The 24,512-nt window shown below is 39.5% G+C and overlaps 1 protein-coding gene across 5 annotated transcripts in view; it reads right to left on the reverse strand.

The window, feature by feature from the left end:
- The window catches only part of Serpinb12 (serpin family B member 12), a 45,823-nt gene that overhangs the window by 17,200 nt on the left and 4,111 nt on the right, over positions 1–24,512 (reverse strand). For 2 of the 5 annotated variants that reach the window (XM_060371487.1, XM_060371484.1), the window contains exons 3-6: positions 23,141–23,274; positions 11,455–11,555; positions 10,216–10,238; positions 7,188–7,243 (exon numbers count right to left, since the gene is read on the reverse strand). The exons of 1 other annotated variant lie outside the window; for it this stretch is intronic. The gene's annotated coding sequence lies outside the window, so the exon portion shown is untranslated. Of the gene's footprint in view, positions 1–7,187; positions 8,927–10,215; positions 10,239–11,454; positions 11,556–23,140; positions 23,275–24,512 lie in introns of those variants that run through there. 2 more of the 5 variants (XM_060371486.1, XM_021652407.2) reach the window with 2 other exon arrangements.

Genomic DNA, 24,512 nt, shown 5'->3' on the forward strand with positions numbered 1-24,512 from the left:
CAAATTGCCTCAGAAACCTGTCCATGCTCTTGCTGGGAAATACCTTCACATTCTTTATAGTTACTTTAAACTTAGCTTCTGTTACCAGCTTTATAGCGAGCGTACCAGTGCAGAAAGAAAGAATGCCAATGGCCTGAGTTGGGGCGACCTCACAGGTTTGATTTAATCATAATTTTTTGCTAAAAAAGTAGCTTAATGCTTTTAATGCCTTGATCTTATTGCTGCGGTTGATACAGGTGACATCTCAGTGTGGGTAGAGGGAGGAAGCATGGCCCCTCCAGTTACCTATTACTCCCTAAGGGGTCACAGGAGACACAGAATGCTCTGATTCCGACTAGCAAAGGTCTCAGCCTGGTGAATGGCCGCTCCGAAGATACACCACACCACCTTTGGCCGCCAGGACGGGGTGTTCATTTCCAGCATACATGCTCGCAGAGCTGAAGGAACGGAAGTGTCCCCGCTTTAGGAAGAACATGACTGTTCATGCAGAGCAACTCCCTTTTCTCAGAACAAAAATAAACTAAGAACAGATGAAGTGAAAAGACTTGTACACCACTGTGTGTGGGCCAGAAGAAAAGATACGGTGAGACCTTACCATGCCCAGGCCTGCTCTCTATTGCGACAGCTTTGCTTTGTTCTCAATACTCTCGCTTGTTTCTAACACTCGTGTTTTCTTGCTGACTCTGTGAGTGCCGTCACACTCTTCCTACCACTTCTTCAGAAAATGTCTAGGGACATTATGAACTATTTCTTGTGGCTCTCTTAGCCCTGATTGTTCTCACCCCGGCTTCCTTTTCTGAGAGTGAACCACTCATAATGCCACAGACTGGCTTGCATCGCCTATTGCATTCTGGGTGGCTTTAGCACTCCCCCACCCCTTTTTTTTAGTTTTTTGAGACAGGGTTTCTCTGTGTAGCCTCGTCACTTTGTAGACGAGTCTATCCTCCAACTCACAGAGATCTGTCTGCCTCTGCCTCCCAGAGTGCTGAGATCACAGGAGTGTGCTACCAGGCCTGGTTTAGCAATTCCTTTCAAAAAAGAGTTTATAACAGAAGATGGCTAGCAAAAAAGAAAAATCAAAGTTATTGGCACAACAGTAACAAGACATAAATTCCTGTACTATGAAGGTTCTTCCTGGCTTTCACAAAGGTCTAGAATATGGAAAAAATGAGCATGTAATATCTTTATTATGATGCCATCTAATCACCAACTTCTCATGGTCAATTGGCTGGCTGGTTGGTTGGTTGGTTGGTTTGTTTGTTGGTAGGTTGATTGGTTGGTTGGTTGGTTGGTTGGTTAATTGGTTGGTTAGGAATGAAATTTTTATATGTGAAAATAACCTAATTATTCAGTAAATATTTACAAAATTCATGTACTGACTTAGATACTATAAAAGGGTGAACTAAAAGAGAAACAATGTCTGCCTTTAAGAAATATTGACAGAACATACAAATTTCCAAAAGCCCCAATCTGGCATCTTAAAACTGAGGAAAATGTTTCCCTTCGAGGGCAGGTTTGGAAAACAGTGGGCATTCTCAGGTAAATGAGAATAAATTCTCAGGTAAATCACGTTAGTGATCTAACAGACTGAATCCCCAAACAGAACAATCATAATGTTTGCTGAGTTCTGTGGTGTAAATGCGCCACTGTGGTAAAGTTCAAACTGCCGGATTTGGGAAGAAAATCTGTTCTCATGAGGAGACAGTAAGTTCCCTATGATCCCTGAACATAGAGACTTCTGGAAGCTGGTCACATTCTTCTTCCTCATCTAGGTGTTGCCTGTATGGTAAACTTACATCTCTTATACATTCATGTGGATTTGTATATAAAGATGACTTATACTCGCTTATGTATATTTAATTTTAAAATAAATTGTAAATGTATTACCAAACATGGCAGTTAGTTTAAAACATTGCCAGTCTGTGTTTGGTACAAGTATGAGGAATACTGGAAATTTGTAAAACAATACCTCACAGTGAAAGATGCAGGCAGGGCGTGCTCTCCAGTCACCAAAAGGAAGTGCTTCCCTTTCACCCTGGAAAATAGCCACTACACAAAGTGGGATTGCATAAACCTAAAGGTGATTGACTGCTAGTGCAGGCTGCCTCTTAAGCTGCAACTTGAAAAACTTGAACATGGTTTGCTGCAGTCATCACTATTTCCAAACACACCTGAAATAACCTTTGAAAACAATAAAGTCTCCCTGAAGCCACTCAGCTGAAGCAGTTAGATCTACTCTCACCCACGATGGCGTCAGAATTTTAGCCACTATGAATCCAATGCTTTACGAATAGTGTCTCTACGTCTCAAAAAACAAAAAAGTCTTGTAAGTTTAGAAACTCACACCCTTGAACTAAGTGATCAGTAGGATGCAAACTGGCCGGCGCAGCCTGACATCAGAGTCAGACATAGTCCGTCCTTCCACATGCCCCTGACCTCAGCAAATACGAGCACCCTAAAGCCACATCCCAGATGCCCCATCTCCTGCCTCTCTGTTACGACAAGCCCTGCTTAAGGCACATGTCTGGCTTGTGACCCTCACCAAGGCAGCTACTTCTAGAAATAACTCCCAGCCTAGAGAATCCATCTTAGGACTTCCTTGAATCCTCTCCCTGCTGAAGGGTGTCTTAGACACCAGTGTGTCCCCTGAAGACTCCCAAAACCATTGCTCATAATATTGGCCTGAAAAATCTTTGCCTACTGCATCAAAATCTGTGTGATTACAGATAGAAATTGAGATATCAAGACTGCAAAGAACCTTAACCCTAACTGAGATCCTCTTGCATAGTTACTGTCCGAAAGATCACCTCTTTCTGATCCTGGCTACACACTGATGAGGTAACAGGTCACTTTTATTCAGAAAACAAGATAAAAACCAGTTTATGTTGATAGAGCTATATAATTTGGCAATATTTCCAATTAACTGATTTACTGATTAACTGCTAACAAAATATTTTTAAAATGTGATGATATTTCAAAAAGTTTTTGAAGCCAGGTGTGGTGGCACACACCTGTAATCCCAGCACTCAGGGAGGCAGAGGCAGGTGGATCTCTGTGAGTCTGAGTCCAGCCTGGTCTACAAAGCAAGCCCAGGACAGTAGAGGCTACACACACACAAAAAAAAACCCCTGTCTTGAAGGGAAAAAAAAGTAATTTGATTTTTAAGTTCTAATTCATGTACAGGTGGAAAAATAATGACGATGAGAGGCTTCTTCTCATAATATTTGTAACTTCATTGTCTTTGTTTCTCATGTGCTTTCAGTTCTTGAAATTTCAGCATATGCTTCATGTTACATATGTAGTATGTGTGCACGTGTGCTTTGTGTGTGTGTGAATGCATGTGTGTATGCATACATCTGTACATGTGTGTGTAAATGTATGTATGTATGAATGTGCATGCATGCTTATGTGTATGGATGTCCATGTGTGTGCATGTATCTGTAGATGTGCATGTAAATGTATGTATGTAAATGTATGTATTATGTATGTATGAATGTGCATGCATGCATGTGTGTACATATGCATGTCCATGTGTGTGCATGTGTGCACTTGTGTACATGCATCATCTTCACGCCTCACTTACATGTGTGTCTGCATTGTAACTGTTCTCATGTTTGTCCTTTTGCTGTCGTTACAGTTCAATGAATATGTGCAAATTTTAAACTAACGTCTTAATACTGGCCATTTTTACCAGTTTCCCATTTTTCACTATTATGAAGCGAACATCTTTGTAAATATAGTTATTTCCCCTTTCATCTTACTTCCTTACGATACTTCAGCATGAAGGATGCCAGATAATGTAAGACTTGTTATTTTTTTCACCCTAACATCTCAGGGCTACAGATTAAAAGCACGTGGTTCATGATCCAGCTTCATCTCGTACCACTGCTTGTCATTCTTTGTTATTTAAATATATATAAGCACGAGGTCAGCAAGATGGCTCGGCTGGTAAAGGTCCCTGCTGGCAAAGCTGGGGAACTGAACTCAATCACTAAGACCCAAGAAAGGACTGGTTTCTGTGAGTCAACTAACCTTCGCTCACACATGGCAGCATGGGTATGGGTGACACACGTGTGTGCGCAGGCACACAAATAAACGAATACAGTTTCTAACGGGAAACATACAGAAACCATAGTACTCCAGTCGACTGGTACGCCCGCCGTTGACACCTGACCATGCGGGAACATGTGGCTGTGTTTTCTCCTATTTACAGATTGTTCGTTGTCACTTATCTATTGAATCCATAAAAATTTATTGTTTTTCTGTATTAACATTATATATCTATTATATGTTTCACAAAATCATTTAAAATATTTCCTTAGCTACTTAATTTTACTTTCTGTTATTGACATTGTAAAATTATTTTACTCTTATTTGTTTAAAGTGTTCTATATTTTGGAGCTATTTCATCTTTCAAAACTGAAATTATCATATCTTGAGCAAATTTTTAAAACACATTAATTTCCAACCTTTGTAAGAAAATAAATTTCCCCTATCAGTGGACTTGGGGAGGGGCATGGGTGAAGAAGGGGGAGGGAAGGTGGGATTAGGAGGGAAGGAGGGAGGGGTTTATGGGGGGATACAAAGTGAATAAAGTGTAATTAATAAAAGTTTAAAAAAGAAAATAAATTTCTGTTTACAATTTTATCTGTCTCTGTGTACTTTAATTCTTAATAATTTTTGTTTTTGTTGATGTTAAGAAAAGAACCTTTTTTTTTAACTTACTGTTGTTTGGTTTGGTGGGAAGGGTCTGATGATTTACTTTTTTAATTGATTCAATTTACATCCCCATCGTAGCCCCCTCCCTCAGCTCCTCCCAGTCCCACCCTCCCCTCTTTATTCCCCCTATGCCCCTCCCCTAGTCCTCAGAAAGGGGGAGCCCTCCTCCCCTACCAACTGACCCTAGCCTATCAAGTCTCATCAGGGCTACCTGCATCCTCCTCTTCTGCAGCCTGGCAATGCCACCTCGCCAGGGAGAAGTGATGGAGAAACAGGCAGCAGAGTCCATGTTAACAACAGCCCCTGCTCCCCTTACTAGGGAATCCACAAAGAGACTGAGCTGCCTAACAGCTACTTCTGAGCAAGGGGTCTAGGTCCTCTCCATGCATGATCCTTGGTTGGTACATCAGTCTTCACAGCCACCCTATCCCCACCCTCAGGCCCAGATTTGTAGGCTCTATTGGTCTTCTTGTGGCACTTTTGTCCCTTCCAGATGTACTGGTTTTTGTTTTGTTTTTTCGTAATACTAGAGACTGAACCAAGCATGATCCATGTGCTCTATAGCTGTGTTCACAGTCCTCTTACATAGTTTTAAAGCATCAATTAATAATCTATCTCATCAGTTTTCTTTCTTTCTGACTTTTCTACTCATGCCACACCCTTTTACACTTTCCATTACCCTCTTCTCCTAAAAGGTCAGTTAGTTCTCATTGTGTGTAATTTACAAATTGTTTATTTACAATCTCTTATTTACAGATTGTTCTTTGTCACTTATCTATTGAATCCATAAAAATTTATTGTTTTTCTGTATTAACATTATATATCTATTATATGTTTCACAAAATCATTTAAAATATTTCCTTAGCTACTTAATTTTACTTTCTGTTATTGACATTGTAAAATTATTTTACTCTTATTTGTTTAAAGTGTTAAAGTCTCATTGTGTGTAATGAGAACTAACTGACCTTTTAGGAGAAGAGGATAATGGAAATATTGTCTAAGAAACAAAGAAGGAGTTGTGGAAGATGGAATAAAAAGTGTTTTCCAAGATATGACACAAAAAAATATATTTAAATTTACATTGTTTAAAATACAGATATTACACTTTCCATTACCCTCTTCTCCTAAAACGTCAGTTAGTTCTCATTGTGTGTAATGAGCGCTGTGTTTGTGTCTCTTTACTTGTACTTATTACCCATAAGTACTTGATTTTTGTATTTCAGTCTTCACTTCTAAATATAGTGGTATATTCTAAATATAGTGGTATACACTTCTCTTGAGGGTAAACTCAGAGCTTTTAATTCATCTTTGTACTTTGTCAGTAGAGAACAGAACGGTAGCACATAGAAGCATTTATCAAGTGTTTATGAATTCATTTGCCTTGTTTCCATGGCACACAGTTCTAACCTGAAATCTTAGGCAGCATCATTCAAGCATGTTGACATGTGCTGCGGTATTAATTGGTAGAAATGTTGCATAGTAGAAACAGCCCTTGACTCGTTTTCTACTACATTAGAAACCATTCATGTTTGTTTCCCTTTGGAATGAAAATGTAAAATTTTAAACTAGATAGAGGTTCTAACAGCTCAGAATATTCTGAATGAAATTATTCTTTCCTGATGAACTAGATGACTCACAGGGTGAAGGTGGTTACCACCAAGCCTAATGGCGTGATTCTGATGCCCAGCCACAAGGAAAGAACCAATTCCCACAAGTCCTCTGGCTTCCACACAAGCACCATGACACACAACACCACAACACACACACACACACACACACACATACACACAAATAAATAAGTGTATTTTTTCATTTAGAAAAATTATTCTTCCCTATCTACAATAAGAAAAAAAAACTTTATACTCCAAAAATATCTCAAATCTTATCATTTCTGTAATCTCCTTCTCTAATAATCAATGAATAAAACTCCGGCTTTATAGAGTTAGATGCTATTCTGCTGAAATCAGTGTTCAACCCAGGATATAATAAGCTACATAATAAATATTGTCTAAGAAACAAAGAAGGAGTTGTGGAAGATGGAATAAAAAGTGTTTTCCAAGATATGACACAAAAAATATATTTAAATTTACATTGTTTAAAATACAGATATTATACTAGAATACCACTTTATATTTCAGAAATAATGTATTAAAAGATGGCGTGTAACCTCAAGTATGTGAAGGTAAAAATAGTCAGTCAGCCATATCTTTTAAAGACTCAATCTAATACATCAACTATGTGCTGGGAAGTTGGGCTGAGGAATAGAATATTATTCTCATTAGAGTATTGCCATAACTGTAGAAAAATCTAAACAAACATAAAACAAAATGTTCTTTTAAGGGCATCTGACTTAATAAAAATTGGATATAGGAACGCTTCAATTACATTCTTTGGCTTTCTAGTATTTAAAGGAGTCTTTCAGTGCAGCCCTCGTTGTTCAAAATGATATTAAGCATGCAAGCATTTACCTTCTTGCCTTCAGGTTTGCTTCAGTGCCCTGTCCAAGGAAGTTTCAATCCACACCCTGTCAGGAATGAAAATATATCAGCGTGGCCCCTCCCATGCTGGCACTTTTCCAGGAACCATGTTGAAATCTAGAGTAGAATCGTCATTGATTGATTGAGGGAAGATGAAAATGTGGCACATATTTCTTAAAGCAAGTTTGCATGCCCTATGCTTTCGATTAAATCAAATATCTAACATAACATGTTTATATTTCTTTGCTATTTCCATTTGTGTCTTTTCATAAATCCTTAAGAATAACATTTGTCCAGCACCCTTCACCCCCAGTGGCCACAGTAAAGAATAGCAGGGGTTTGATTTATGTCACATACTCACTGACCTAGATATTTTATAACTGGTTTTCAGTTATTATAAGCTTCTAAAACTCATTCCATGAGACTAGCAAGGTGTGTTTTAATCTATTTCCAAAGTAGGGGTATTTTTCTTGCAGTGTTGCAAAGGTGGGCATGGAGAATACTATTTGATTGCCAACTGGAATAATTTAATACCCATCACATGATAGAGGTTATAAAAGAATCTGGTGAAGATGATATGAGTGAGAGAGACAGAGAAAGGAATCTTCTAGAAAATATCCAGTTATTAGGGAGCAGAGACATACTTTGGACATACATCAATATCACAAAGAGGGTTTGCTGTCTATAGTGGCTTCCTCAGCTTTGATCTGCTCAATTATTTATGATATGTTTACACAAGAAATTTCAGGGGTTTAGAAATCTCCACTTTTATAAAACTTCTGTAAAAGCTTTCATTAAAAGGTATTTAACAACTTGGGAGGTTATAACTGAACTGAAGAAAATTCTGGTGTTACTTCTAGCTCCAACACGCCAGGGTCCTAAAACCCTGACTCTGAGCTGGAGGTCATCGAGAAAAGGCTGTAAGAAGTAAGGGGGAACTGTGGAGAGTCACTGGGAACCAGCAGGATTCGGCAGGATTTCCTCTCTTGTCTGGTTCTCTCTCTTTCTCTGTCTCTCTGTCTCTGTCTTGCTCTCACTCTCTCCTCCTACCTCTTCTGTTACTAACTTCTTGTCAGACAACATTGTCTGATTTATCATATCACAAATTTGAGCTGCTAAGATACTGGGAAATTCATATGAACTGTTTTTAAATGATATTGTTTTTAAGGAGAACACAAGCTACTTATTCATCGAGTTCACAAATGAAGCAAGCTAAAGCCATCTTTACAACATAAGCTGTCAATCAGTTGGAATTAGTGGCTAAACAGTGAGAGGCTTTCTCCAATCTCAACAGTAACAAGAGAGAACAAGTTTTCTGTTCATATTCTCCCCTCCCTGATCATTTGGAATGTGAACCTGGATCTTTCTCTACAATTCCAAACACCACTCAGACATTGGTAATGATTTGCGGGAAGATGGAAAATTTGGCATGTGCTCCAATAAATGCCTCCTGCTAACCAACCTTTGGCTCCTGCGCGTGGATGCTCACCACTGAAGTCTTTCACAAAGACTCTCTACCCTCAGAATGGGCAGCTCCTTGTCTATTCCTATAGATGTGTGAGGTTTTTTTTTTTTTCCTTTTTGTTATTGTTGGCTGATGATATTGCCCTGAGCATCTAGGAACCTCAGCAGAATCCATCTCATTCATCTTTAATCTAGGATTACATCCATTTATCTTCCTCCCAAAAAAAATCCAACAAAAAATATATCTGACTACAGATGATTGTGCAAATAAGCCTAAAGGCCTGGAGAACTGTAGTGGTTCCAACAGGGATGCTAAAATCTGCAAGTGACACAGCTGTCTGCTGAAGTCACCTGACACATTACCACCACCAAGGAAAGATGCATGTTATGATGTATGTTGTGAGGTGTCTGTGACAAGTATCCTTCATGTCACACACAAAGGTTCATCTGAGCAGCTGGAGAAAGCCTGTCCCTAGTGTCAGTGACCCTAAGCACAGAAAAATTGATGATGTTGAAACACACGTTAAAATTTTTTTGACCTCTTCCTAATTGTAACCTTGCTTTGAGAATTTTGTAGATGCACCTAGAGAAAACACATGCTCGTTGTCAAGTGATCAGGGGATTCGGAGGAATTTTGGTGGTCAACCAGTCTGTCTGTCCTATGCAAGCAAGGAAAAAGAACCAAAAAAAAAAAAAATCTGTCATCACCCCATAAAAAATAGTGCCTGCTTCATCAACTGTGGCTTCCTTCCAGGTATGTTACAACTCACCATGAGTTATAAGCCAATCAATTAACCTTTTAGTGACTAATTAGACATTTTCTACCTGGAATTAAAAAGTCAAGGATGCCAGAATGACTCACCAACCAAAGCCTTTGCCAGCTGCTGATAGAAAACACCGTGATTAAAAGTCTCCTATTGGTGACAGCAGTCTATTTAAGATACTGTTAAGAAAAAGGTTTCACATCTAAATTTGTAACTCAATACTGAGAAAACAAAATATTCTTATAAAAAATATCTTAAAAAATTAATTTAAAATTGGCTTTAAAATGCCAATTCTGCTGGGCATGGAAGTGCATGCCTTTAATTCCATCCCTCTGGAGGCAGAAACAGGTAGATCTCTGTGAGTCTGAAGGCAGCTAAGTCTACACAGTGAGGCCCTGTCTTATGAAAAGACAAGAAAAGACAAGACAAGAAAGAAAAGAAGAGAAGAGAAGAGAAGAGAAGAGAAGAGAAGAGAAGAGAAGAGAAGAGAAGAGAAGAGAAGAGAAGAGAAGAGAAGAGAAAAGAAAAATGAAGAAATAATGGGGGAAGCAGACAAACAAAACACCACTTTCCCTTCTGACAAAAGCCTTTCATTCTCTCAGAGCATAAAATGAATCGTCTAAGATTGGAAATAATGCCCACTGCCTGCCTGGGTCTGGCTGAGGGTGGAGGTCAGGGACAGCCCAAACAGCAGAGTGGTGGGAGAAGGCAAAGGACTATAGGCACAGAACACATGGGGTTCAGGATCCAAATCAGCCTGAATTTTAATACCTGGGCCCTTGAACAAGTACCTTTTGAATGTGAATCTTCTCACCTGTAAACAAGGAGAAATCAGTCTTTATAAAATATACTTGTTCTGTTCCAAAATTGTAAAACAATTCAGCCCGTTGCCCTTTTTTTTTTTTTTCTTTTGAAAATAAAGTTTTATCAGAAAGCAGCAGACCCATCCATGAAGTAATATCTAAGGCTAGGATAGTCGTGAAAGAACCACATGGCCTCAAAGCCAAGATTTCCCACTGAGCCCTTCACTGAAAAGTTTGCTGATCCTGCTTTAAAGGATGACCCTCGTGACTTGGGAGCCTGTGAAGTGTATACAGCCTTAAAATGCAGCTGATCCTTACACTGATTAAATGGATAGCACACTGGTGAGAAATACTGTTTCTTCCAGTAAAAATGTGTCTGGGGCTAAAGAAGGAGTGGTTAAGAGCACTTGTTCTAGCAGAGGACCTGTGTTCAGTGCCCATATCAGGCAGCTTACAACCGCCTGTAACTCCGGCTTCATGGGATCTGATGTCTCTGACCTTCATGGACACCTGAACCCACATCTGCAAACCCACACACATATACATAACATAAAAATACATGTTTTGATTTTATCTCAATCACAGGTAAACTCTAACCCCTTTTAGGGCTGCCATAAAACAATAGCTCAGACATTGATTTATTGGGCAACTAGTTATCAAATGCCAACCATGTGTCAGACATTGGGTACATGAAGAAAGAGAATGTCATTGTCTCTGTACTCATGACATTTGGTACATTAGACCTCTACAGACTAACTCATCTGAATTCAGATATGAAACGTCAGTTTAGGATCTTATATGAGTCAGGCATTAGCGGTGCACACCTTTAATCCCAGCACTCTAGAGGCAGGGGCAGGTGTATTTTTGTGAATCCCAAGCTAGTCTGATCTACAGATTGAGTTCCAGAACAGCCAAGGTTACACAGAGAACCCCTGTCTCAAAGAAATAAACATAGAAAAAAACCGAAAGATCTTATACATAGTAGTCCTTTCCACATCCATTGTTTCATTTAGATTTCCGATAAATCTAAAGAAGACTTGAGAAAAAAATTAGAACTCATAGCAGTTTAGTCACGCTGCTGGAAAGTAGCAGAATGGGTTGAGATCTACCTCTTCTCCATGATTTCCCCAGAGTAAAGTTCTACAGCACATATGGCTTACACACCAGGACAACTAGACCCAGGAGGCATTGCTACCTACAGCAGCTTGCCTACCTCTCAATACATACCCACAAGCTAGTGAGGGCCGTCTGCAGCTATAGTCCGTGATCTGATGAAGTCAGTTCAATACCTCAAGATAGACACAGCCAATGTCTACAGCCTGCAGAGACTGGTAAGGAGAGGTGTTGAGCAAGCAATTCTGTGACTTTTAAATAATGATCATGAACCAGATTTTTTTTCAAGCTGGCACACTGCCTGTTTATTTCCAGAAAGCCATAAATTAGGGGCTAGAGCCTTTAATGATCTGGCTGCTAAAGAGACCAGAGCGTGGAATCTTTACTCTTTGTTCTTCCTAAGCACTTTTCATGGCCCTTTGAGCATAGAGCTACAACATGGCTTTATAATGTTCACATGGAATACACCAAATCCAAGTACTCCCCACAGCCTGTGCCATTGCAGCATCAAGTGAACTGAGTACAGATCCTAAGCCAGGTGGAAGGCTGCAGCTATTTTTGTCCAGGTGTTGTCAATCACCTACTCAATCATAAGCACAGATCTACAGTTGTCTGGGACTATTCCATAACCATTTTCATCAGTTAATATACTTTTCTTCTGGCATCTCAAACACAACATAAACAGTTGGCAAAAATCCCCTCCATCCTTTTTTTGCCTCAGTTCCCTTTCTTCAATTCTTTCTTCCCCGTCTCCACCATTCCTCATCTCTCTGACCCAGCCCACCAAATTGCTCCACCTGGGGCTTTCCCCGTTGTCTCCCCCTTGTCAGTAAGGCCACGACAGATGGATTAATTCTCCTGCATGATTCAGCAGATAGGATCTATCCACATAAAACATTGGCTCTTTTTCAAGCACAGTTCATATTTTGTTAGGGATAATAACACATCCTTGGAGAGACTTCAAGATATTTGAGGTCATTTTTGGTTCAATTTATAGAATGGAAATAAAGTTATATCATCAGATTTTGACAGAAAGCTTTTTGCCCAGTCTGAGGACAGCATAGTGCAGCTCATCATTTTGGGCCACTTGATCCTCTAAGACAGGAGAAAACCCCCATAGGTGCCTGTAACTGGAGAACGTTAGGTCTGAAAGTACTTCAATTAGTGTATCAGTTGCAATTAAAACCAAGCTGCCATAAAACAGGCTTAATTCATAGAATAATAATATAACCAGAAAGCTAGCTGTAAGGGCCATAAAATTTTGAATGAGGGGCAGTAAAAAAATAATGGAGGACAGTAGAATATCAATGAATTCTTAATAAATAATGTCACTTAAATTGTTTAGTAGTGAAGGAAGTAAAGGCAACTTACAAGTCCAGAAAAATCCATAATTTTCTCACCATATGATTTTACATAGCTGGGTTCAGACTACATTTGTGATTTATGTCAATTTTTAATACTTCAATATAAACATTTCCTCGTATCTTGAAATTCTATTTAAAAGAATCACATATAAATTACTCAACCATCTCTTGATTTAGCATTAATACGGGTTCCAAATTTATATAAATAAACTCTGTTTAAATCTTTTCTCTTTAACCTCTTGATCTGCATCTCAAATACTCTCCTCTCTCTGCATAGATGTGTGGACAGTGAATTGCTGAACACACTTCCTGGGCATTTTCCAAGCAGAACTCTCCAGAAAATTGTGCTGTGGAGGAACCCCACCTTCAATAAGTGGAAAGTGTGCTGTTCTGCTGAAATGGTCTAAGCCATTTGTGGTCTAAGTTTTGTCCCTAAAACTGAGACTTGGCCATCTGCCTCCTAAGGGGTATCCCCAACAGAGCAGGGAAAAGTACTCTTATGTCTCCTGTAACCTAAGTTATTGTTCTACACAAGCAGACAAGAAACTACTTAGATATTCTATGGTTCTTCCAAGTCAGGCTGTAAGAATCCTTCAAACTAGGCTGTCACCATGGGGTGGGGACAGGGTGTAACCACCTAATTTTCTGAGTATTCTTAAGGGAACAAAGACAGCTCAGAGCCTCCCTGTGACTCTCACAGGATTACAGTTCCCCTCATCCATGTGCTGAGCTTCTCCAGGCATAAGCCTTGGCTTCTTCTGGAAGATGTGCTCTGTTAAACACCTCAGACGTGCCGTTTGTCTGATTCCAGCAGTGCGCTAAGTGGACACGGAGAGTCGGGCCATACGGCATCTCATCTCTGCTCGTGTCCACCTGGCTATCCCCTCCAACCTGAGGGTTTCTGGGAGAGTGGTCACCCCACAACCTCAAGTCTCTTTGGGTGCTTAAGAATGTGACTCATTTTAGAAAATCTCCACTCCAGACATCAATGTAAGGGCCCAAGAAGAATGACAGGATTTTGATGGCCTTTCATTTGCAAGTAGAAAGAGGAGGGTGCCTGGGCTGGAAGGACAGACAGTAGCTCCTGCCATAGATCTCTCCCCCTGTCCTCTGTCCTTTCCCTTCATGCCAGGGTGAGAGTGGGCGAGGCCTAGTGACACATGGCACTTCCCGTAGAGGTTATGCCCTTGTGCATACTAATGTTCTATGTTTTAAATACACTTTATTTTTTTGTTTTTAGTTTGGATATTAAAAATACTTTCGTAACAGAGATTATTTACTTTCCTTAGTTATTCAAAAAGAAAAAAAAAAGATCAAGAATTCCAAACAGCCTACCAATACAGTTGAATACAATAAGTTTTGATTCTTCAAGTTAGGTGACTTATTAACTCTATAATAATGTTCACTTTAATTCTTTTTATCATGGTTTTATTTTTCTATTAAAATATAACTATATCATTTTTTTCTTTCCCTTTCCTACCTCCAAACCCTCCCACATATCCCTCCTTGCTGTCTTTCAAATCCATTAACTTTTTTTCATTAATTGATATTATATATGTATATGGGTGCCTATACACATATTTTCCTAAATATAACCTGCTCAGTCTGTATAATGTTACTGGTATGTATGTTTTGGGGCTTACCATTTGGTTCTGGATAACCAATTGGTGTGCTGTTCCCTGGGGAAGACCATTCCTCACATTCTCAGCATTCTATATTCATCTTTAGTTCTTTGTGTGGGGTGGAGGCTTCATGGCCATTTCCCAATTCACTTTGACTTGTTCATTGGTGTCATCCTTGTTCTTCTCACATTTAGGCTGACATGTTGGTAGACTTTACAATGTGAATTTTTTTTTAAGACCATTTTCAAACTTGCTAGAAACTATACAGGAGTAAGGGAGCATGCTTGCTTTTCATGAACTCTCTTTTGCTCTGGGTGAACCTTTAGAGGGAACATGGCTATGACTGCTGAAGAGGATCACCGAATCCTGGGAAAGGCTCAGGATTGTAAGGAAGAAACAATGCTTGGAGAAAAGAAATGGCCCTAGAGACTGAGGAGTTTAGGTCCCCCGTTCTCAAAAAGAACCAGGGAGATTGCCAGTTTAAATATTGTCCAGAACAACTCAGTCCTATGAAATTGAATCTGGTTAACTTGGAGATTTGAGAAATGTCATCAGTGAAACTAAGGCCCTGCAGTTATACATAAAAATCCAGAAGAGCAGAACTCTCAGGTGTAAGTTCATTCACTCCAATAATTATTTCTAAGCTCAGAGGAGGAATTGGGACTGCTGGAGGAAAATCCTGAGGCCTTATGAACACGTGACATCCTTTGTCACTGAACTGGTGACTCCATACAAACTCATTGGCTCTTCAGGCTTCTTCAAACAGAGAATAGAATAAATGCACAATGTACCACCTAAAACACATTGCCTCCGGATTTCGGCACTGCCAAATAAGGAACAAATAGCAGAATTTAACATTGTAAGAAAGGGCACGAATGAAATTTTGTTTCCCATGGTATAATGAAATCCATGGTCAGTTGCCGTGACAGAGTCAAGATGATTTCCAAAAACCCAAAACAACTACAAAAATAATCACAATATGAACTTAGGGACCAGCTCTGCTGGGAAAGGCTCTTGGCCCAAGCCTGCTGGCCTGAGGTTTAATCCCCTGAGGCCACATGTTAGAAGAAAACTGACTCCACAAGTTGTCAGACTATTTACTGCATGCAAGCCATGGTACACACACACACACACACATTTACTGACTTGCTTGTCACAAATTCTCAGAGTGTTAGTGAGACTTCAAGGAAAACAATGACCTCACATAATTAATTTTAGTCATTTTTTTACCCCATCCCCCTCCCTCATCCCCTTTTCTCATCCTCCTCCCACTCAAGGAGGTCCCCTCCTTCTTTCCTGTCTTCTTCTTATGCGGCCCACTGAGTTAAATTTATTAGAGTTGTTAATGTATGTGAGGAAGCATTTCATGTATGTCAGCAGATGAGGTGTTGTTCATCTTTGCTCTCACATTCCTTTGTCCTCTCATAGATTTGTCCTCATATTCCTAGGGCTCCTCCATGCCAATTAAACTTTTTTTTCTTAGCAAAAGTAAATCCATACTCTTAATTCTCCTCTTATTCATTTCTTCATCGCATCATCGTGTTTTTCCTATGCCTCACTAATGTAAAGTTATTTTTTAAGTTGATATTCACAGTTTATTAATGGATCTAGAAAATAAATCCTAAATGAAATAACCCAGACCCCTGCTCAAAACTATTACATGTTCCCTCTTATAGGTGGATGTTAGCTTTTAAGCAAGTGATATGCATACTTTTACAATCCGTGTAACCACAGAGAATAGTTACCTAGTAAGAGGCTAGTGGGGAGGAAGGGATGTCCCAAGGAAGGGGAAATAAAATGCCTAGTTATGGATAGTCGTGGGAGACTGGAATGGGAAGATTAAATGAAGTGAAAGAGGGAGCAAGGGTAGGAAGAGCTAACCCTGGGGGCCATTTGAGAGCCATATGGAAACCTGCTCCTGTAGAAGCCTCCTAAAATATGTGTATACATAAAAGAAACATGAATAGAATCACCAAATAATGGACCTAAATGGGATATCTTGATCAAACTCCACCCTCAGAGCTCAAGGAGCTGTGCAGAAGAGGAGTGAAAAAGACTGCAAGAGCCAGGGAAAATCCATGGAAACAGTGCCCTCCCAATATAACAGGACTGATGCAGATGTGAACTCACAGGACCTGTGAGCACACAGAGCCTGCATAGGCTCAAGCTGGACTCACATGTGCTGTGGGAGCACATACAGAGGTTGTACAGCTCAAGCAGGATACACAGAGCCTGCACAGGTCAAGCAGGACGGGATCCCAGCGCAGGGAGTGAAGTGGACACAGACTCTCAGCCCTAGTCAAGAATCTACTGCAACTGACAAAGAAAAAATTAGTTTTCCCTGATGGAGTCTCGCTTGGTGTATTGATCACACTTCAGGAAAGGCCCCATGCCCAGCAGTGTATGGCCACAAAAAACAAACTCAAAATCAGCGGCATTTTTGTAGACTTTTTGTTTCATATTGCTTTTGGGGAGCATTTGTCTTAACTGATCTTTTGCTTTATAATATTATGGGTTCCAATTTTGTGTTTGTGTGAGATTTTGTTTTGTGTGGGTGTGAGAAGAGAGAGGAAAAGAGAAGAGTTTCTGGTGGGTTTTTCTTGTTTGTTTGATTGGTTTATATTGGTTTGCTTGCTGCTTGTTTGTTTAAAGACAGAGAACGAAACAGTATGCAGTTGGATGAGCAGGGATGTGAGAAGGATCTGAGAGGAGGTGGAGGAGGGTGAAAGCTTGACCATAACATATTGTATACAAGGGGTTTTTCTCCTATTAAAAATAAAATAAAGAGTTGAACCTCCTAAAAATGTAGTGTGTTTTTTCTTAAGACCAATAAAAATCTGTAACTACTGACCCAAAGCTTTTTGTTAGAGAGCTGTTCTTTCCCCCGCTGAATTGTCTGAGCACCCTTGTTAAAACAATTGGCTGTGACTACAAGGATTTACTGCTGGGTTCTTAATTGTCTTCCTAGCCACATGCCCATATCTTACTGTTTTTATTACACATATTAAACAATAAAGGTAGTTCCTCCTGGCATCATGCACAGAAGTTAACTCAAAATCAAACACACAAACAATGGGTGGGCATTTATGTACCATATCTGTGTGTGGAAGTCAAAATGCAATTGTGAGAGTCAGTTACCTTCTTCTATCATATGGTTCATAGAGGGTCAAATTCAGGTGGTTGGCCTTGGCCACATGCTCTCTACACACTGAGCCACCTTAACCAGAGCATAGAAATTTACATTTAAAATATCTCTAAGGAAAATATTAAGGTTCATGGATGGGTGTTGTGGCTTGTTAAATATGTTGTGAAATTGAAAGATTAACTAGGACGCATCAAAATTTAAAATGTTTGTTCTATAGAAAACACATGCAAGAAGTTGAAAAGACAGCTCACAAAGGGAAAAGATACTTGCAAGTTTTTATCTTAAGGACCTCCCCTATCAGTGGACTTGGGGAGGAGCATGCATGCAGAAAGGGGAGGAAGGGTGGGATTGGGAGGGGAGGAGGGGGGGGCTTATGGGGGGATACAAAATGAATAAAGTGTAATTAATAATAATAAAAAAAAGAAAAGGAAAAAAAACTCATGTCCAGAGTATAGAAATACTTCTTATAGCAACCCAATTCAAAAATGGGGAAGCTAATTTCAGAAGCAATCTCTCTAAAGGAAACATGCAAATGCCTAACAGCTACATTTAAAATGTCCAGCCTCACTTACTGTTAGAGCAATATAAATCAATACCACAATGTGCTCTCACAGCAACCTGTGCTGGCGATGCGGGGCTGCTGGAGCCCGCACGTACAGCTATTGGAACTGAAAAACAGTGCATCCTCTTTGGAAAACACTCTAGCATTTTCTTCAAGTGCTAAATAGGGAGTTCCAATAAGACCCAACAATTTTGCTCCAGGTACATACTTAAGAGAAATAAAAGCAAGTGTCAACTATAAAAAAAAAAAAAAAAAAAAAAAAAAAAAAACTTCCATATGAGTGTTCATAGTGGTATCACTGGCAATAGCCAAAAAGAAGAAATAACTAAAATGTCCATTAACTGAAAAGTATATAAGAAAAATGTGGTCTATTCATACAATGAAATATTACTCAGCTTTGAAAATAAAAAGCATCCATAGAAGATGAGATGAGCCAGGAAAACACTGTGCTAACTCAAAGAATCAAGTCACTAAACGGACATACGCTTTTCATTATTCCAGTGGCTTAAAAGTCCAGGACAGGCAAAACCAAAGAGAAATACAACAACTTGGTGTTTCCAGGATTGAAGGGATAGAGTGGGAACTGTGGATGCATACTGTGTCCTTTGGAAGGTGATGAAAGTTCTAAACCTAACTATTTTTTTTATTTACACAACTCTAGAAATGTATTATATACACCAAAGTGAATTTTTTCTTATGAAAATTATATCTCAATAAATCCATTTCCTTCAAAAAGTCTCAGACATGTTGCTTACAGCAGAGCCAACTTTCAATAAATGTCTAAATTTCTGAAGACCATCCATATGAACATCTTATTGTCCTGTTTCTTCTCCTCCTCCTCCCCTCTTCCTCCTCCTCCTCCTTCTTCTTCTTCTTCTTCTCCTTCTTCTTCTTCTGAGTGTCCTCAAACTCATAATTTTCCTGCCTCATCCGGGATTATAGGCAAGCAGCATCATGTCTGACTTAATGTTATTTTTTTTTCTTCAATTATACGTAAACAGATAATCATTGGATGTATGCTAGGGTACTGCTTCTGGAAGGTAAAAAGGCAAATCCACAGTTAAAGTTCACAGAATTTAGGTTTATAATGGAAACACATCGATGACTTCTCAGTTCATCAGTGTCCTCATGTCCTTTCCATTCACCCAAATGCGTTCCCTCATGCTCCCAATTTCATATTTAACTGCAAAAGAAGCTTGCCACTTAAAAAGCAATGGAATATTTCTAAATTTTGTTAAATGTAAATTGATAAGTGTTACCAGTCTGAATGAGTTTTTTTTTTAATCATGCCGAGAATCTTCCTATATGATATTTACTTCAAATGATGTTATCATTTGGTCATTTAGAATTGACCCCTTAAGAAAATCAAAACTCTTTGTTGTTTTTTTTTTAATCTCCCAAGTGTCCAACAACAATTTTCTGAACACTGGTACAATGCACCCACAATCCTGGTGCCTTAGAAATGTGGGTGTAGATGTGAGTCAATCAGATTCTCCCTCAAGCATTGCATGCTGCAGCTCTACCATGAAAACTGCACGATGTTGTCAGACAAGCAGCCTGCTGAGCCTTTCTATTATTTTCCTGTGCTCACACCTACATATTATTCCTTTGTTTACTCGATTAGTCAAAAAAGAGAGCAGAAGTCATGAAGTATTGCCAGGTACACGATGCCATGGTCGTGGTTCTCCCCTGGAGGAATATGTGGTTTATTGGAGAGAGACAGAGTACTTAGCCATGAACCTGCCAAACTCTGCAATTCCGTTCTTTTAACAGGGTCCCAGCTGAGCCAAAACCTCATGTGGCCATGCGTCGGGTGAATATGAGTTCACTGATCCTGACAAACATATATAGTCATGGCAGTAAATTTAATCTTTCTTTGGTTATTTCTTTCATTATTTTATATTGATAAATTTTTTTCCAGAGAGCAGGTAGTCATTTGTCTATATCTTCTGGACTTCATTTTTTCACCCTTTTAAAAAGTAGACCAAGGATTCATTTTGTACTCAGACCTGGTGAGTACTTCTGAAGCAGAGTTAGAAGAATCATGACGTTGAGGCCAAACACAGACTATATGGTTAAGTTCCAGTCTAGTCTGAACTGTATAGTAAGGCTCTGACTAAAACAATAAGTAAAGTTGTTTATTTTGGTCTATGATGAGATGAAGGTTTTAAGCCATGTTTTTGTCTAAATGTCTAGCCAATGTTCCCACAACTAACTTTTGCTTCGTTTTTAAAATCTGTATCAAGATCTAATCTTAAATGTTTTAGTAATAGTATAAAAAACTACTACATAACCTTTGTCCAGATTTACCAGTTATTGACATTCTGTCTCATTTGCTTTGTAATTGTCTCTCTAATGCACATGGATGCACAGGCGTGTGTATGAGAACTCTTAGGAAATTTGGTTAATACATTGTGCCGTTATCTCTAACAAAAATTATACATTTCCTAAGAAAAAAAATGAAATTCCATTACATAACAATGTATGATAACATAACAAAGCATGATAACTGAAATCTGGACAGTTAATAGAGTTCACAGTACATATTCTACATTCCTCAGGCATCCCCAAATGCCATTTAAATCCATCTTTCTCAATCCAGGATATAAACCAGGATTATGGGTTATATTTTGTAGTCAGTTCTCTTTTGTCTTCTAATCTAGGAAAAATTCCCCACCCTTCCTGACTCAAGACTTTTAGCAGAGGACAGCCAGGTTTATGTAAAACAGCCCTGAGTTGGATTTTTTATTTCCTGCATAATTAGATATAGGTTGTATATTTTAGGTAAGAACAGCACATGTGCTCTATGCCCTTATAGAGTAGGAGCTCTGTGCTACGTCATACAGTGCCTCTGTGACTAGCCATCTTGCCTTTGATCATCTAACAGGGTGATCTCTACTTTGCCCCTGTTATTTGCTGCCCCTGTAAATTACTGAAAACATATTTTCCTTTTATTTATTCTTTTCTCAAATATTGCATCCAGACTGCAGTTTCCCCCTCCCTTTTGTCCCAACAGTCTCTCTCCCTCCCATCAGCCACCTTCCCCTTCCCCCAGATCCTTGCCTCCTTCACCTCCTCTAAGAGCAGAGCAGGCCTTCCAGGGACACCAAACAAATACAGCATAACAAACCACAATAAGACCAGGTACATATTCATACAACAAGGCTGGGAGAGGCAACCCAGTAGGAAGAAAAGTGTCCCAAGGGCAGGCAGAAGAGTCAGAGACAGCCCCTACACCCACTGAAAAAACATATTTTAAATAAATAAGTATTCTTAAAACATTTCTGAAGTTTAGCCCCCTTTAATGATTCTCATTTACATTACAACAATAATAGTTGTAAAATTGTGACTTTTTAAAATCAGCATTCTCGTTATATTTATTAATTGGAGTTCTTATATTTCGCTCTTAAAATTAACTTTGAAATTCATCTAAAAGGGTGTAAGAAAAGTTGCTTCATTTCTTTGAGACATGGACTCTGCTCCGGAAAAAATCTGAAGGTGTCCCACATGAAACCAATTTGTTGGTCATCATGGGCTGTGAGTGTGTTATGCAACTTCGATTTCCAAATACTTTGGATCCCAAGCACACACCTTCCTTCTACCTAGTCATTATGCCAGAAGCTATGAAGACAAACTCACTGTTGCAAACTGTTACCAGGACCAAAAAAGCAAGTTGTAAAGCAAGTCCTGGTGACTAATGAGCAGACACACCATATTAGAATACAAATGTGTACAAGTCACTGGGGACTCTGGCTGGTGGGTTTCTCTTAGACATTGGTATTTTTCTGATGACAAAACAAAAGAAAAGCTTTTTGTGAATTCCTGGTTCTTCTCCTGTTCCATTAGATTGGCACCTCAGAGTCATTGTGTACAGTCAAAATCCCCAGAGCCTAGCTCTTGTGTGCAGGCCAATACCTCACTTGTTTGTGGAATGTTCACCGTGTATTTTTATGTGTATGGATGGGAAATAGCTTGGAAGACAGTATAATGAGACCATACTATGATAAACCCATGTCCCTCTACAACTATCCACATGGAAGTCTTCAACTTAAAATTTAAAAACTACTGATCTGACAGTTTTTGACAGCACAACTGGGCCACTTTGTTCAGTTTTGTTTTTATTTAGATGCTGAGAGTGCTGGTGAACGGATGTTAATTGGGAAGTGCTGATGAAAAACTTCTTCGCTGGGTATGTGTGTCTAAAGAGCAAGAGTTAGATTTAATAACCACACAGTGAAGCGAAGGTGGAAAAGTATGGGACAAGAAGCCAATGTGCTTCCAGGTTTTAATATAGTAGTCCTGGTCTGCATCCCAATACCACCTCACCTCTCAGACCTTTTCTCTGGAACCTAAAAACACCCTTTATTCAAAATTGTCTTCATCTAACCTAAGAGCACAGCCACTACCTAATTACAAGGCCATAAAGGTCTAAATCAAGAGAGAGAAGTGAAAACCCATCCCCTATTCCAAACATGTGTGCCTCCTTGTTCTTGCACAGATTTCTATAATTCCATCTTTTGCATGTTTTATTTGGGGCGTGACGGTACAGAGGTTGGGAAGGTTTGCTATGAGGGAGGGAAGAGGCTGCTGAAGTTACAAACATGCCATAATGGATAGTTATGCAAACTAACCTCCAAAATCCCAGGTCTAGATCAGCAGTGATGAGGGTCAGAACCTGTTCATCATCATAGCCACCAGGAAGCCTGGATTAAGGTGTTTTCAAAAGGCTTACTAGCATTCTGCTTGATTATCTGAAGCATTAAGGGTTTAGATAAAAGGAACTGTGATTCCTCCCAGCTGTGACATTCTGTCATTCCTGACTAGGGGGAGTGGAAGAGGTGCTGTATTTGTTCATAGGAAAATTGAAGGGATGGACAATGGCTGGATTAGCCAGTGACTGCATGAAGATGACAAGGTAAATGACATTCTCAAATGCTGTCTTTATATCCAATCTTATACACCCCCCCAGATTAGAACTTAACTTTTGATTCATAAACATGGACTAAGTGCTTAGTATATGCCAAATATTTATGTAACGAGGAGAATCTGTCACACCCAAGATCAGTTTTTGCAAGCTTAGGGGAGTTTAGAAGAGACAAAGACATACCTTTCAAAAAATAGTGATGGGGTCCTCCATTCCTGCCCATGCTGCTGTCTTCTTTTCCCCTATTTTTCATTCTTCCTTTATGTCAGACATCATTCAGAAGGCAGAATTTGCATGAACTGTTTGTAGATTCACCCCTAAAGGTAGCAGCTCTTCAGCAAACTTTCCAACTGAATTTCAAGAACCATTTGCATCTACCATGGAAACAATCTCTTTCATCTTTAGCAACCCTGCTCTTAATGATGAGTACAGGGTGGATGAAAGACAGAATCGTTTAGTCGGAGAAAAGTTGCTGAAGTTTACACTTCCACCTGAAACACCCCCACCACTCCTATGGACACCCGACCTAGAACATCCTGTGATACCATCCCCTAATCAGCATTCTCCTGATGTCTGTCAAAGCCCAGATATTCAGATTTGATGAGAACTTGGTCTTTCTCTCATTGTCTTGGAAAAAAAAAAAAAAGCCAAATAGGTGATCTGATGAGCTACAGGTAAACAGAAATTTCCTATAACATTGGACCTTCTCTGAAAACCCATGACCTCAATAGACAGTCATTGACATGTGGCTGTATGAAAACGCTCAAGTATTTTCAGTCATGTGCAAGAGGATGGCAGAATCTTGGCAAATCTGTAAGAAGAAAGCTGGAGGGGAGCAGCCCTGAGTCTTTTGAACTGAGATACACAGTGTGCCCTATGCCACCGTGGCACCCCAGCACTGACAGGATGTCCCTAGCCCTTGCCAAGATGATGTATGCAATAGGCAGAAATACGGGCTTCAGTCCCAAGAGCCTTGAGAAGAAGCTAATGGATGTGTGTTGATTGCCAAGGTCTCAGAAGCAACCTTCAGACTAATGGGAAGTGTCCTGAGTGCCTGGTTGCTGCACTCAGCAACAGCAGAGCAACAGCAGCATTTCCTCACAGTAACAGGAGCTTTGTCACGCTGTGCTCACTCGAGGCTCTGAAGACCGCAGCTTAGGCAAAAGTTATACATTATAACTATTTAACAAACTTTTCCATGGATTAAATCATTTAAATAATCTCTTGAAACCTTGATGTTTGTTACAAGTTATCTATATCAGGAATAGTTAGGAGACAGTATGCAAAGTAGAAGAAAGGTGAAGGGGAAGCAAGTATTTGTGAAAGTCCACTAAATCAGGCACTAAACTGTATTTTATTAGTTGACCTCACTTTTTTGCATTTTTAAATTTATTTTATTTCTTTATTCACTTTACATCCTGGCTATGGCCCCTTCCCTCCTCCCCTCCTAGTTGCACCCTTCATCCCCTCCCCACTCCCCTTGCCCATAGTCTGCACTGCTTCTTTACCTTTCCTGATTTAAGACTCAGTGACTGCTCATCAAATTCATAGGTTC

Source organism: Meriones unguiculatus, chromosome 18 (genome assembly GCF_030254825.1).
Source record: "Meriones unguiculatus strain TT.TT164.6M chromosome 18, Bangor_MerUng_6.1, whole genome shotgun sequence".
NCBI lineage: Eukaryota > Metazoa > Chordata > Mammalia > Rodentia > Muridae > Meriones > Meriones unguiculatus.